Raw genomic sequence first — 17,594 nt, 5'->3', positions numbered from 1 at the left:
GTTCACACACTGAGAAAAATTCTGGGATCATCTTAATTGCCCTTAAATATCATCAGTGAGATGGCTGAAATTCACAAGTCTGTAACTGCCTGGGCTTAGAATGGAGTCTCCTTGGAACAGACACTAAAATTTAACAAAAAGGCAAGGGGACTAGGGTAGGTTGATACCCCATCCAAGAGGAAAACACTTTTTAAAAATTTTTTTATTTCTTTAAAATTTTTATTGAAATATAGTTGATTTACAATGTTATGTTAGCTTCAGGTATACAGCAAAGTGATTCAGTTTTATATATATATATACACACACATACACACACACACACATATATTCTTTTTTTACATTCTCTTCCATTACAGGTTATTATAAGGTATTGAGTATAGTTCCCTGTGCTATACAGTAGGTCCTTGTTGGTTATCTGTTTTATATAGAGTAGTGTGTATATTTTAACCCCAAACTGCTAATTGACCCCTATCCCCCCATCTTATGGTAACCATAAGTTTGTTTTCTATGTCTATGAGTCTATTTCTGTTTTGTAAATAAGCTCATTTGTATCATTTTTTTAGATTCCACATATAAGCAATATCATATATTTGTCTTTCTCTGTCTAGCTTACTTCACTTACTATGATAATCCCTAGGTCCACCAATGTTGCTGCAAATGGCATTATTTCATTCTTTTGTATGGCCGAGTAATATTCCATTGTGTGTGTGTGTGTGTGTGCATACACACACACACACACCACATCTTCTTAATCCATTCATCTGTCGATGGACGTTTAGGTTGCTTCCATGTCATGGCTATTGTAAATAGTGCTGCTATGAATACTGGGGTGCATGTATCTTTTCAAATTATATTTTTCTCCAGAAGGAAAACACTTTTTTAATGAAGGAGCAATTCAGCAATGTTGGCATAACCCAAGGACCTGGGCTCAATCATCCAAGGTTAATTCAGGAGAACATGTCTAAAGGTTCAAATACCATGCCAGATGCAAGTATGGCAGCTGCAAGGAAACAGAAGCCAGACATAGAAATCTGAGGCAGAGTCAGAAAATAAACAAAGGACTCTAGTTTGGTAGATTTCTTTTGATGTTTTGTTTTAGTAAGCTCCAGAAATTAATGCCAGAACGCTAGGATAGAACAGGTGGACTGTTAGTGAACCAAAGGCAAACGTTTCTGCCTAAACATACAAACTCTAGGAAAACTAAACCTTCATGGAATCATTATCCTTGAAAACAAGTGTAATGAAACCTAAGTCTATGTTCTGGGGACCTATAAAGCAAGCTGACACCTGGTTAAGCAAATGCTGGTTCTATGGGAGTTTTCTATGAACTGTAATAATCTGGCAATACAGAAAATTCTAGTTTCTTGCACAAATGATGCTCTGAACCACAACTCTGGCTTTAGTAAGTGCCTCGTATCTCATAAACTCCAACTTGAACAACAGAAAAGGTTAATTCTTAGTAGGCAAAGAAATAGCCTAAAGCATCCCTGGCTGTAATTCACTTTCTATTATCAGTAAGACCACTAATTAAAGTCATGCAGTCAAGTATCAATTGGCTCTAGACAGGATGTCCTGATGTGCAGAGCAAATGCCACCCCTAATTCTGGCAGTCAGGTTGTCCAGGGAACCTGAGCAGGCAGAGGCCCAAGTTCAAGGTGAAAAGTTTCTACTACAGCAGAACAGAAGCTTCGCCATCAATGATGAACATTCACTAACCGTGTAGTCCTCCCTTTCTGCTTTGGTGGTTACAAGGCTCACAACTGAACATGTAGCCAAAAAAATGGAATAATCATCATTGATTCTGCTCTTTTGCTCACACCCCTGTCCCCAGCACCCCCTACATCCAATTCATCAGCCAGTCATGTTGGCTTTATATGAAAAATATATCACAAACCAGGGCCCTCCTTCAGGTAATAGTGAACTAAACTCTAACAACAATTCTGGACATATATAAAACCCAACTACACTGGACCACCGGAGAGTGACCAAAAGTACACAGATAATGGAAAAGGGGCATCAAACAGAAGCTGGAAAGTAAGAGAGGATATTCCTGAAAATGAAGAGCCAGAGCAGAGCTCCAAAATTTTACATACAAACTCTCAAAATCTCTGCTGGACCCCATAATGACATGTGAGCATGACAGACCCAAAGCAGTCCAGCTAAGGTTAAAAGAACTGAACAAGATTCAGTTGCTACCCACTGTATGAGAAGACAGAGCATAAAGTCTGAGTAAGCCAAATTAACTGAGACAAAAAAAATCAATACCCTTTGAAGAAGCAGAGTTTAGAGTATCTACAATATCAATGGACAAGATACAATCTAAAATTACTCTCTCTACGAAGAAACAGAGAAATGTGGCTCATATGCAAGAGAACAGACCATCAGTGAAGACCAATCCAAGATGATTCTGATGGAATTATCAGACAAGGATTTTAAAGGAGCCGTTGTAACTATACTAAAAGATGTACAGAAAATATGCATGTAATGAATAAGAAGATAGGAAATAGCAGCAGAAAAATAACTATGAAAAGAACCACATGGAAATCTTATCTGAAAAAAATTCAATGGATGGACATAATAACAGACTAGAGTTGGCAAAAGAATCAATGCATTTGAAGACAGCTCCATAAAAATTATCTAATCTGAAGAGAAGAAAGAAAAAAAATTGGGGGGGAAAAATGGAACAGGGAATCAGTGATATCTAGGATAATATCGAAAGATCAAACATACTTATGATTGGAATTCTAGAGAGAGGAAAAAAAAGAAACTGGGGTAGAAATAATGTTTTATAATGGCCCAAATTTTACCAGATTTGGTGAAACATATAAATTGACAGATTCAAGAAACTAAGTGAAAGCCACAAAGGATAAACACAGTATCTGAAATTACTCCACTAAAATGCACCTCCTCAGAAGTCAGTCTTTGACCCAGCAATTTAAGGTGGCCACCAAATCACAATACATCACATTGAGTTGTGAGTCTGTTTTGAATCACTGCATAGCAGTTATCATTTCCTGATATATTTCCTATTCATTTATTACTGGTTTATTATCTGTTTCAACAAAAATAGGAGCTCAAAGAGAGCAAAGACTTTGTCCATCTTGTTCATCCAAACAATGCTTCCCAGCATTAGTGTTTGATAAATACTGGTTGCATGAGTGAGGAAAAGTCTGCGTAGTAACTTTACCTCTGATCTTATATTTTCTGTTTTCCGTGATTTATTATTAAATCTAGGTGTAATATAAATATTTTTATAAGCTGCCTGTAAATCTAACTGGGACAAGGAAGTGTATAAACCAACACACCGAGCAGTAGCTACGTGTCAGGTGCTGTTCTGGTGTGTTGCATACACACATGACAACCCTAAGGACAGACACTGCTATCACCGTAATTTTTAGCTGAGGAAACCCAGACAGAGCGAAGCAAGACTCCTTGCCCAACTTCAGGCAGCTAGTCACTAGCAGTGTCCAAATCCAAATCCAGATGTTCTCAGTTTAGAGCTGGAACTCTTTACCACCATGTTACAGCATATACCTAATCAGCATATTATAGATATTACAGTTTAGAAAGCAACTGTCCATCTGGCATCCCATTTGAGACTCTCAATTAGCCTGTGAAATAGCAGGAGATGATTACTAACCTCATTTCATAGATAAAGTAACAGATGCTCAAATATTAAGTCCCCATTCTATGAGCTCAAGTACAGGACAGTGTCTTGGTTCACATTTGTAAGCTCTGGGTCTGACACAAGGTAGATGCTTCAGGGTTTGCTCAATGACCAGCACCATATCCCACAGCAAGTGAGAGGGGCACAGCTGCACCTAGATCCTAGCTGGGCCTGCTGTCTAGGAGTCAAACAATGGGCAAGTGAAAATACTGATGACACACACAAACCCCAGCAGCAAGCATATATTAAGTATTCCATGGGCATTACAGGCGACAGACAGTGTAAGAATCAGAGAAGCAAAGCAATCACGGAAGACTGGGATGACTGTACAGACAGGCTTCACTGGAGAATATAGAAACTGACCTTGGCCTTAAACGAAGCAAGGCTTTCCACAAGCAGAGAAGGGGAAACAGCATCCTAGGCTGGGGGAAGGACATAAGGAAAGTAATAAAAAGAAGAATTGGGCTCGGTGGGTTCAGGTAATATTGGTTACTGGAAGGTCTACGTGAGAAGGTAGTGAAAGATAAAGAGGGAAAGGTAAGCAATAACTAACACAGAGATATGTGAGTGTTGGAAGAAGCAATTAGGACTTCAGACCACAGGAAAATGGGTAACCACTAAGAGTCTGCGGACACAGAAAAATGGAAATACAATGGACAACATACACATTGCAAGATATCTGACAACAGAGTTTTCTAGGGATCAGGATCATAAAACTAGAAATTAAAGAATCCACTAGGCTGGTGAAACCAAGGAGTCAGAATTACTGATAACTTCAATCTTGGAGGCTGTACTGACTTACACAACTGTATTTGAAACTCCAAGGTGGATGGTATTGTCAATTAAAGAACACAAAGCAAGTTGCTGAGGAGCCCTGAAGCATTTTCCTTCAAGGGGATAACCTGATAGGCCAGATCCATCACACCAGGCCAGGAGAGAGGAGAGAGGAGAGAAGAGCTGCAGAACAAGCCAATGAAGAGAAACTCCGATGCCTAAAGTTCAAATGGAAACACATCAGCAGTAGTCACCACCATACTGGCCAGAAGTGCTTAAGAAATAACTATGTAGGTTGCCCATCTGTTTCATCTACTAAAGGAGATTGCTTTCTATTTGACAAAGCAGCTGAGTACATGCTGAAATTGGAGAGGTGAAGCTTTTAAGAACACAGGAAAGAAAAAAAATTTCTGACACATCAAGCTGTGAGTCTCGTCCAGATAAAATGCCTGATTCAGACTGAAATAATAAAGTCACTTCATACTCAGTGGAATCCTTTTGGATTTAGCTTACTTTTTTTTCACATGATGCTAAATGTGCATCATCATTTGATCATTCTTCCTATCCAGTCTGACAAACTTGGTCTTTTACTGGGAGTATTTAGTCCATTTATATTAAATGTAATCATCAATATTTATATAGATGAATTTATAGTTACCACCTTACTCTTTATTTTCAATTTGACCTCCTACTTTATGTCCACCTTTTATTCTTTTTTTTTGGATTAATACAATGTCGTTTTATTCCATATCTCCTCTTTTAACATACACATTTTATTCTTTTAAAAGTTACCTTAGAGATTACAATATGCATCCTTTACAAGTCAATGCAAATTATTATTTTTACTATCCCCAATAATCCTAAAATCTTAAAATATTTTAACTTTATTAACCCCTCTCCTGCCTTTTGTGCTACTCTCAAACATTTCAGTTTTACACACACTTTAAACTCTAAAAACATATTATAGTTTTGTATGGCCAACATTCGTATATTTCACATACATATTTACCCTTTATGATGTCTTTCATTCCTTCCTGCATTTCCATCTGGGGTAATTTCCCTTCTGCTTACAGTAGCTCCCTTTAGTATTTATGGTAATGCAGTTCCACTACTGACAAATTCTCTCAGTTTTCGTCTGAAAATATCTTTATTTCACCTTCATTTTTGAAGGAAGTTTTGGCTGAGGAAAGAATTCTAGGTTGGCAGCTTTTCTCTCTCATTACTTTAAAGATGGCCATTTCATTGTCTGTCTTTCTTTTTTCTTAATCATTTATTTTAATATGTCACAGTCGTTTTGTTCATATTACTGCCCCTTTAAAAATGAGGTGTCTTTTTCTAACCTCTGGTTGCTTTTAAAATTTTCTCTGTCGCAGGTTTCCACAGTCTTATATTGATGTGCAAAGATACGTTTCCTCTGTACTCATCCTGCTTGGGGTGTTCTAAGTTTTTTTAATCTGTAAGCTGCTGACTTTCATCACTTTGTAATATTCTTAGTATTACATCCTCAAATACTGCTTCTGTCCCATTCTCTCTTCCTTTCTGGGAGTCCAACTTTACATGTGTTAGACCTTTTAGGTATGCCTCACATGTCTCTAATGCCCTTATTTCTTTTTTATATTCTTTTTTTTCTGTATTTCAGTTTGAGATGACCTACTGACCTGCTTCCCTATTCATTAATCCTGTCTCGCATTGTGACAATCTGCTATTGGTTCTAACCACTCGGTTCTAATTTCAAATACTTTACGTTCTAGAATATCTGTTTGGTTTTCCACAATACATTCAAATTATGCTGAAACTCTCTATTCCTCCATCTAATTATTTTGTCCATCTTTTCCTCTATTGTCTGGAACATATTATTTACAGTTATTTTTAGGTACTTGTCAGCTAACTCCAATATCTGATTCATCTGCGGGTCTGCTTCTATTGCCTTGTTTGTAAGTCATGTGATCTTGCTTCTTAGGTGGAAAATCATTTTTTACTGTATGGTGAAGATTGGAGAGTCTCTATATACTGTTATTTTCTACCTGCAAAAGAGACAGAGGGCTCCCCTTATTCTCTGCTGCACAGGTAGGGAGGGAGTTCATCACCCAACAGGGGGTTGAGCTGGGCTGGTCTGGTCTGCCATTTGTGTAGGACTCAGTCTGCCTCTGGTTGGTCCCTGTTCCTAAGGCCTGGCTCTCCATGGAGTTCAATGAGATCTCTGTCTCCTCAGCACTGGATTCAGTTCTGCCCTTAAGAAGTCTTCCGGATAGCTCTTTGGCCCCCGGCCCACTCAAGTTTCAAAACTTGGCGTGTGTCTTGAGCAGGGGACTCTTCATGTTTTGGGGGTTCCTCCAGCTTCATCTTTTTTTTTTTTTAATATGTTTGATGTTATAATCTTTTAATTATTTTTTGGGGGGCGGGAGGGTGAGGGTTTGTCTGCACTGCACGGCTATGGGATCCTAGTTCCCTGACCAGGGACTGAACCCAGGCCCTTGGCAATGAGAGCATGGAGTCCTAACCACTGGACCGCCAGGGAATTCCCAGCTTCATCTGTTTTTTACTCCAGATCCAGAAACCTCTTCTGGTTTTTCTGTCTCCCAGAAGCAGCCTCCTGCCAGGGGCCAAAGCTGGATTCTCATCTGCCCACCACACCTGGACCAGCCGCCGCCCCAGGTGATAAGTGGTTATGGCTCTTCAGTGGGGTTTTCATCTCTTGCTTGTTCTGTTTTTGGATTCTTGCCACAACAGGTGTACATTTCAATACCGTTTAATACCGCAAGGCTGTGGGAGGTTTCAATGTGTCTTCCAGAAGCTCTTGGCCTGCCTCTTCAGATCCCCTCCCAATGTCTTGCTGGGAAAACCAGCTGTGGGTTTGAGGCCACCCTTTCCCACCAAGTCTCCAATTTGTCACTCTAGTAATGTGTGACCATAAAACTTTGCTAGTTTCTCTTTCACCCAGTAGCAGCCCCCTGCCTCGGCTTCTGTGTCCAGAATCAGCAAGCTTCTGCAGAAAATAAAATGGCTGGTAAGGCTCAGTGCACCTCTGAATGATTCCTCCTCCTCTGGAATTTTAGTCCAACTATTCCTCACTGATTCCAGAACACTATAGAGCTTTAAAAATATGATTTTTATAGTTGTTGTCAGCATCTTTAATAAACTATATCTTGTAGTATTAATTACTTTTGACGAATTCCTAAGATATCTAGTAGTCTTAATATTTCCCAAAGTACAGTTTAAATATGCTTTTGAAATAAAAGCATTGATAAAACAGTCACTTCTTACCTCTTCATAAAACTTCACCTGAGGTACAGCTTCATTAATTTCATTCAAACAAGAATCTTTAAATAGCAAGAAACCTAAAGAAAAAGAATAAAAAATTTCAGGGTGGGCAATGAATGTAAATTTTATCCCACAGGGTGTTTTCAAATTCATTTGTTTCAACCTCTTCCTCCCCTACCCTTAAAATAAAAAAGGGGGTTTCAAGAGGCTACTTAATGCCTAAAAGGAAATAATCCAGGTAAAGTAAAGAATCACACACCTGGTTCCTTGCTTTGAGGTTCCTTCTCTCTTGGCAACCCCCCTCCCACTTTTAAAAAATGCACAATTAACAGTGCTAGTGGTTACCACCACTTAGTGCTACTGGTCACCAGAACAAGTGGAAGATTAACCAAAGAAATCAGAGATACAGGTAATACAGAAGTTGGTAAGAGTCACCATGGAGCTAATAAATGCTACGCCCACAGAAACAGAACTAAAACTCCCTTAAGAAAAAAAAAAAGTACCTTCCTAACCTTTCTAGCCTTTTCTCTCACCACTTATTAGCTCAAGTCCCTCCAAGTCCCTACCAAATCCCTCGTGCCAGAGCAGATCACCCATTCCCAGATGGTGCTTTTCTCCTTCACAACTCCACGCCTCATCTTCCAGCAATCAGTACCTTCTGCCCGGGATACCACCCCCATTGCACAGTGCCTGTTACACAGTGGGAGGCCAATAAATATGTGTTGAAAGAATGTTTGTTTGCATGGCCCTTCCAACATGCCTCTGCCAAAGTGCTCACCCTGGTTAATTATCTGATTTACATGTCTCCCACCCCAGTACCAAACCCAGTGGCCAGCTCAATGCCTCGCTCCTAGTCAAGCCTCAGTGAATGAATGAAGCTGGAGAGGACAAGCTGACACCAGACTGAGGGCAGAGATACTGGAAGACTACGAAAAGTCAAAAGCAATGAGAAGGTCCAAACAATTAAAGGATTGTTAGGAGAGACAGAAGTCACAGAAAAAAAAAAGTGAAGAAAGACTCACAAAAAGTCTAAAATGTTGGGCAAAGGTAGATCAGAACTCCCCAGGAAGGACAGGAAGGAAGCAGCTTTGACAAGATTTTCATTCAAGTTAACATAAGAGTTATATAACTTGAGCTTGTCTGTTGTTGCCCCATAAATTCCCCTCCATGCTTCCAGGAACATGACCTTTGAAAACGGTAAATGTTTGTTCAGTGGAACTAGAAGAAAGGTATTTGGACTACTTGGTTAAATAGGCAAGACCAGACTAACAGGGGCTGGGTGCACAGCTCCAGCAGGAGCACGGCCGTGCTCATATTGTCAAGGAACTGCAGCGAGGCCAACATATGGAGGGAGTAGGGAATTCAAGAAGCAGATGAGTAGGAAGAACTGAAGATGTGAATCTCTACCGATTTGCATGTTAATATTTTTATTTTAAATAAGAGAAAGGTTGACTTTTTGTTCTCATTCATTTCAAAGTAATTTCCGATTTCCCTTGTCATTTCTTCTTTGGCTCATGAGTCATTCAGGAATGTGTAGTTTAATTTCCAGATATTTGGGAGGTTTTTTTTCAGGTATTTTTTGGATATTGATTTCTGTTTAATTCTGTTGTGGTCAGAGAACACATTCAGTAGGACTTCCAATGCTTTTAAATTTATTGAAACTTGGTTTTGGTCCCAAACTTGGTCCCTCTAGGTGAATGTTCCAAGGGTACTTGAAAAAAAAAGAAAAACAGTATATAGGGTGGAGTGTTTCATTAAATAAAATAAAAAGGCAATTAGGCCAAGTTGGTTGATAGGGTTGTCCTGGTCCTCTAAATCTTACTGAATGTCTATTTATTCTCTCCATTATCAGTGGAGGACTGTTGAAATCTCCACCTGTAAATTGGAAGGGAGGGGAAAGAAAGAAGGAGGAGGATGAAGAAAGGGAGTTGAATGAATAAACATCCAACTTAATATGTTGTTACCTACTTCTTTAATGCAATTTCCATCATCAATGTGTAAGATAAGCCAAAGAATTATTTGGAACATCATATAGGGGGAGAAAAACAGTATTTTCCTCGTGTCTGTACATAAACTGAAGCATTACTTTCTATCACAACAGCTGTTAAAATGGAGCAGCCAGAAGAAAGATATTTTGCCTTTTGGATACATCCTAGATCATTGTGTTCCAGGATGAATGCAATTTACCTTCATTAGACTTAAATTACATTAAAAAAAAAAAGAAGCATTACTCAGATTAGAACAAAAGCTAAAGTGCAAAAATAAGGAAATAATTTGCCTAACTGGTTCACTTCATCGGTGCGATTTCTCCAGATTTCAAAGAATAAAAAGTAGTGACCCAACACCTGCTTACTAGGTAACTGTGGAATGTGTTTACCCTTGTTTCTATATTTGAACCACTGCAAACTGCCTGAATACTGATTAACTTCCGAGTGTATGTAACATCCAGGAAAGGCAAACTATCCCAATTTGCCACTAAAATATTTTGCAAGAATTAGTAGAAAGAATTGTATTATCTTTTTTTTTTTAAATTTATTTATTATTTATTTATTATTTATTTCTGGCTGTGTTGGGTCTACGTTTCTGCGCGAGGGCTTTCTCCAGTTGCGGCAAGAGGGGGCCACTCTTCATCGCGGTGCGCGGGCCTCTCACTATCGCGGCCTCTCTTGTTGCGGAGCACAGGCTCCAGACGCGCAGGCTCAGCAGTTGTGGTTCAAGGGCTCAGTTGCTCCGCGGCATGTGGGATCCTCCCAGACCAGGGCTCAAACCCATGTCCCATGAATTGGCAGGCAGATTCCCAACCACCGCGCCACCAGGGAAGCCCTGTATTATCTTTTATAAAAGACCAATTAAGAACTTTTGAAAGCATTAAATATACGTGGTTTCTATGGGACATTGAAATATAACCACCTAAAAAATTAAAAAGAGGGAAAAAAAATATGAAAAAAATCTTGTAAGAAATAATACCTGTCCTAGGTTTTACCAAGGAGATTCAAACACTGGGAAGGAGGATAGACTGCATAACTGCAAAAAGTTCCTACCAAAATTTACTCATTTGACAAAGCATTTACTGAGTGTCTACTAAGAGTCACCGTGCTATATGTTGGTGAAGACAGAGTTTTTCCCATAAGAGACTTATGGGTTTGTGTAAGGGGCAGACAACAAAGTAGTAAACAAATGAAATAACTAATTTATGGTAAATGATATAAAGGAATTAAATATGATGCTGAGATCAATGATAAAACAGAATGTCAATAAGACCTCTCTGAGCTGTGGGATAAACAAAGTACAAAGCATTTCAGATTAGAAAAGGCCAGAATGCCTAATCTCATACCTTCTATTCAATATTGTGAGGTCTTAGCCAGTGCAATAAGAAAAGGAAATAAAACTTACTAAAATTGAAAAGGAAGAGTTAAAACTAATTTTATTCCTAGACGTGATTAACTATATAACAAATCCTATCTACAAAATAACTACTAGAATATATAAGTGAATTTAGGAAGATCCATAAATGACCATAAAATACAAGGTCATTTAGCTAAAAGAATCAATGACATTAGATACACTCACATCACACAGTTTTAAGATGGAATTTTGAAACAAGTCCATTTGGAATAACATCAAAAAAGAACCAATACTTAAGAATAAATAAATAAGAGATCTACAAGGCCACTAAGTGGAAAACTATATAATATGACTGAAAGATACTAAAGAAGATCTAAATAAATGGAAAGATATAGTCAGTTCATGGATTGGAAGACTCAGTATTGCAGATGTTAATTCTCCCCAAATTGATCTATGGAGTCAATGCAATCCTAATAATAATCCCCATCGGCTTTTTAAAGAAACTGACAAGCTGATTCTAAAACGTATATGGAAATGCGAAAAAACTGGAATACCCAAAACATCTTGAGAAAGAAGCAAAAAGTTCAAGGACTTACACTGCTTAATTTCAAGACTCATTATACAGCCATGGTAATCAACACAGTGTGGTACTGGCATAAGACTAAATCCATGAAACAGAATAGAGGATCCAGAAATACACTTATATGTGCTCAACTTACTTTCTACAAAGATAGCAAAGCAATTTATTAGGAAAAGGAAGTCTTTTCAACAAATGCTAGAAAAAACTTATATCCAAATGGGAAAAGAAAAAAAGAAACAAATTTGAAAAAGGTCTATATCCTGTTTATGTATACATTAAAAAAAAAAAAAAAAACCTCTTACAAATCAATTTTTAAAAGGAAACAACCCAATAAAAGAATGGGCAAAAAATGTGAACACTTCACAAAGGAAGAAATATGACTAGCCAATAAGCACATTAAAAGGGCTCAATACCGTTGGTCATCATGCAAATATAAATTAAATCACTTTGAGATACCACTTCATAACCACTAGAAGGGCAGAGTTAAGAAGACTGACAATATCAAATTTTGGCAACCAGAAGCTTCGTTCGCTGAGAAGCATATATAATGTTTTGGACTCCTCGTGCCTCTGAATCAACAGGCAAAGAGGGGAATTACTGTGCTGGCTGGGATGATTGATGGGCTGTGACTCCACAATGGAGGGAAGGGGAAAGAAGGAAGAAGGGAGGAGAAGAATAAAGGAAAGAAGAGGAAGCTCTTCCTTAGCATCAAATACCAACCAAAAACTATAGAAGGAATGATGGAGTTAGAAAATCAATAGGTGCCAAAACCAGGGGGCAAAAGTTTGATAAGGAACAAATATTTACACAGTCTCAAAAGTAATTTCCCATAAATTACTTATTACTTACAAAGGGAAAGTAAAGACAGGCCACAGATTTGGAGAAAATATTTGCAATATACGTATCTGGTAGAGAACCTGTATCCAAAGTATACAAAGAATTCTCAAACTCAATGATGAGAATATAAACAATCCAGTATTTTTAAAAATTGAGCAGAAGATTTGAATACTTTCACCAAAGATGATATATAAATGTAAAATAAGCACATGAAAAGATGTCCAACATTGTTAGTCATTAGGAAAATGCAAACTAAAAACACAGTGAGATATCACTATATACTTCTTAGAATAGCCAAAAAAAAAAAGAGAGAGAGAGAGACAATGCCATTGCTGACGAGGAGAGGATGTGGAGTAACTGGAACTCTCATAGACTTCGAGTAGGAATGCAGCCTCATTCAAAAACATTTCTTTAAAGTTAAAATATCCATTTACCATTCAACCCAAATAATCACACTCCTAGGTATTTTACCCAATAGGAATGAAAATTTATGTTCACACAAAAGTCTGAACACAGATATTTGTAGTAGCTTCATATATAATATCAAAAAACTGGGTATAACCCAAATGTTCTTCAACTGATGGCTGGATAAACTGTGATGTATCCATACAATGGAACACTACTCAACAAGACAAAGGCATGAACTACTGATACATCCACTATAAGTGAATCTCCAATGCACTGTGCTAAGTGAAAGAAACCAGACTCAAAGTCTACATGCTGAATGAGTCCACTTATGTGTCATTCTGGAAAAGGAGGAACCATAGGAACAACTAGATCAGTGGTTGCCAGGGGTTGGGGTGGGGTGTGGCGGTCAACCATAAAGGGCACTAGAACATTTGCGGAGGTGATGAATTACTCTGTGTCTTGACTTTGGTAGTCGTTATACAACTTTATGCATTTGTCAAAACTCACAGAATTGTACATTGTAGATGGTGAGTTTTACTTACATTATACCTCAATAAACCTGACTCTTCCTGCCACCCCACCAAAAACAAAAACAAAAACTGGTGCTAAAGAAGAAAGAAAAATAAGATTGGGTACATACAGCTAAGCCAGGGATAAGCCTCAAAAGATGTTCCTGAATAGTGGCTTTAAGTCGATCACAAATTGGGATCTAAAATTTCCAGAAGCTAATGCATGATCACTTACATGGTTGTCAATCTCTACAGGATGTTTTTCATAAAGCACAAGTTTGTATGGAAGATAAACTCATTCACACACAGAGGCATGGGACTAAAATAAGTAATTACAAAGGTTCTGGGTAATGCAGAGGCTGGAAACAACTACTCTGACACATTCAGGATACACAATAGTCTTTACAAGTGAAAAGAAAGGAAATCTTAAATGATAACTAGAAAAGCAAACTCAAAAATACAGAAAAAAAGCATACAGATGTAAAAACAGAAAACTCCCACAGGGCACCATGCCCCTCCTAGATGAATAATACTAACTTAAATTCCCAATGAATAATTCTCCCTTTCATTTCTTCCAAGTCCCAAGAGGAATAAATATAAATCAAAATGAACATTTAGTTAATTATTTTTATCTACTTCATGCAAACCTTAAATATATTTTTTTATTTGACTCTGCTTATCAAACTAGAACTTTCACTTCCTGACTTAAAACTTTACAGAAGAAAATTAGTAACCAAATTGTAAATAGGTCTTCTAAATATCCAAATTATCTACCCCACCTCCAATTTAAATTCAGCACATACGTGCTCAACAAAATAGTCTTAGATTAATTAATGAGATCACTCATTTAGATAATGGAGAGATTTGGGACCCTGAATATTAACAGTCTAGTAGACAAAAGCACAAATGGTAATGAACGTGGCCAAAGAAAAATTCATAGAATGTTCCCAGCAATTGGCTCTTACTTCAAAAGGGAACAAAGGAAATCGGGACTGGGAGGAAAATGTGAAAATTCAGTGGCAAGAAAAGTATACCTAAACCCTTGCAATAGTTGGGATTACTTTCAGCCTTTACCAACATTATGAAATGATGGAAAAGAAAAAAATTTCTGGCTATGCACCATGCCAATACTCTTTCCAGACTGGGGTCAATTTTTTTCACTTATAACCGTTTAATGCACATCTAATAGTAAACAAACAAACTGACAAAATAAAGTGAGATTTAAAATAACTTAAAATAGAAATATTATTCCAACAATCCACCTGATTTATATTTCCCAAAGACGTCTCAAAGAACAATGATTAAAGCTGGCAGTATGGAAATTAGGGTATGTGTGTACATCACAGATTAAACATGGCCAGGACAAAGTGGGGAGGGTGTGTAAAACACACTGGGTCTCAGCAATCCCACTACTGGGCATATACCCTGAGAAAACCAGAATTCAAAAAGAGTCATGTACCAAAATGTTCATTGCAGCTCTATTTACAATAGCCAGGACATGGAAGCAACCTAAGTGCCCATCAACAGATGAATGGATAAAGAAGATGTGGCACATATATACAACGGAATATTACTCAGCCATAAAAAGAAACGAAATTGAGTTATTTGTAGTGAGGTAGATGGACCTAGAGTCTGTCATACAGAGTAAGTCAGAAAGAGAAAAACAAATACTGTATGCTAACACATATATATGGAATCTAAGAAAAAAAAAAAAAAAAGGTCATGAAGAACCTAGGGGCAAGACGGGAATAAAGACACAGACCTACTAGAGAATGGACTTGAGGACACGGGGAGGGGGAAGGGTAAGCTGGGGCAAAGTGAGAGAATGGCATGGACATATATACACTACCAAACGTAAAACAGCTAGCTAGTGGGAAGCAGCCGCATAGCACAGGGAGATCAGCTTGGTGCTTTGTGACCACCTAGAGGGGTGGGATAGGGAGGGTGGGAGGGAGGGAGACGCAAGAGGGAAGAGATATGGGAACATATGTATATGTATAACTGATTCACTTTGTTATAAAGCAGAAGCTAACACACCATTGTAAAGCAATTGTACTCCAATAAAGACGTTAAAAAAAAAAAAAAACACACTGGGTCTAACCATAATTTTAACAAGGAAGAAACAGAATAATAATCAACCAATTAATGCATGTGTGTTCACTTGGTGATAATTCATAAGGCTATGCACTTGGACTTGAGCACTTTTCTATACATATATTCCATTAAAGGTTTATTTAAAACAAAAGAGAATCAACCAATAAGTTTTTTGTTTGTTTGGTTTTGGGTTTTTTTGGCTGCATTGGGTCTTCGTTGCTGCACGCGGGCTTTCTCTAGTTGCGGCGAGCGGGGGCTACTCCTCGTTGCGGTGCACGGGCTTCTCATTGCGGTGGCTTTTGTTGTGGAGCACGGGCTCGAGGCACACGGGCTTCAGTAGTTGTGGCTCGAGGGCTCTAGAGTGCAGGCTCAGTACTTGTGGTGCACGGGCTTAGTTGCTTCTTGGCATGTGGGGTCTTCCCGGACCAGGGATCGAACCCGTGTCCCCTGCATCGGCAGACGGATTCTTAACCACTGCGCCATCAGGGAAGCCCAACCAATAAGCATTTATGTCATGGTGCTATAAGTGTAAATAAAGGGGTTCTCAGAGCAATTGCAATCTGATTGAAGGTACTGATAGACATACATAAAAGATAATACCTAACTGCGTTGCATTAGTTAAGTGCCATACTCGCTTTGCAGGGAGAGATGCATTGCTTCCTAGATCACGGCACGGCCACCTCAACATAAGTCCAGTCTCCTTTCCCATTCGTCCTGCGTGCTGCTGCCTAGATCTGACCATGCCGTTCCCTTGCTTTTGAACTCATCATTGCACAGAACGCTGGATAAGACCCAGCCTCTAACATCTGCACTGCAATGCACGCCCCACTCTGCCCCACACCTCCCCAGAGCTACAGCGCCCACCCGCACAGCATGGCCGGATGCAAGCGCGGGTCACTCAACACGCCTCTGTGCCTTCACAGACGCTCCTCACTCCACCTGAAATAGACTCCCCTTCTCAGCGCCCGCTCCCTTCCTGCCAACCATCTCTCCACCTGCTTCCCCACCCCCACCCTTCTCATTCCCTCCAGACTTGACCTGGTTAACAGCCACTTTACCTTCAGGACCTCAACTGAGCATCACGTAATGCAGTAACCTTCGAAGGACTCCCCAGCCCAGCCAGGTGGAGGAGCTATCCCTCTTCTGTGCTCCCACGGCCCTGGGTCCTTAGTGCTTTCAAGGCCACTAACTTGCAACTATCTCTTTTTATCTTATGAATGGACAAAATGGCTCAAAGTTGTAAAAATAAATTAAAAAGGTATAAAATGAAAAGTTTCCTTCTGGTCCATGTCCTTCATCTTCCCAGTAGCGCACCCACCACCATCACCTCCAAGGTAATGGCTATTACTGGTTCCTTGTATCTTTTCAGGGAAGTGATGTGTGTTACTTCTTGGCCAGGTGCTAAGAAATCCATGTGACTCCTTCACCCAGCTCAATGCAGGAAACTCCGCAGTCCTAGGGACACCAGCGCCACAACATGGCAAGAGCTTGGCACGTGGAGCAGGGCCTCCTGCTAACCCTGCACCGCTACAGATGAGAGAGACACTCCCATGTGTGGGTCTCTGATATAGGCGCTGTGTTACCTCCTAACACAGCACAAAGGCAGGCGCAAAGACGAACTCTTATTTCCTACCATACTGTCTCCGTCAGCCTTTTTTTCATAACTCGAGACCTTGGAGATCTTTCTATACTAGTCACAAAGAGCTACCTGGCCGCTCCTTACAGCTGCATTATTCCAGCGGATGGAATGTCAGAAGTTACATAATTTGTTTCCTAATGGTGAACATTTGGGTTGCAGGAAATATTTTGCTTTTACAAACTTGCTGCAATAAATAACCCTCTCCGTACATCATTTCTCATGTGTTCGAGCCTATTTGTAGGATACGTTCCTCCGAGCGAAACTCCTGAGCCAAAGGTTATATAGACATTCTGTTATTTTAATAGACCCAGCCAAATTAGCCCCATCCGAGCAGTACCTGTTCGTACACCCACCGGCAATGCATCAGCTCCTGTTTTTAAACCCACGGCCATACCAAAAGTGTGTTATTAAACTTCCGGATCTTGTGACAATTTGAAAGATTAAGAAAAATAATAATAGTTCAGAGTAATTTGCGCTTTG

Source organism: Eubalaena glacialis, chromosome 15 (genome assembly GCF_028564815.1).
Source record: "Eubalaena glacialis isolate mEubGla1 chromosome 15, mEubGla1.1.hap2.+ XY, whole genome shotgun sequence".
NCBI classification, from domain to species: Eukaryota; Metazoa; Chordata; class Mammalia; order Artiodactyla; family Balaenidae; genus Eubalaena; species Eubalaena glacialis.
Note: the sequence above shows the minus strand (reverse complement) of the source record.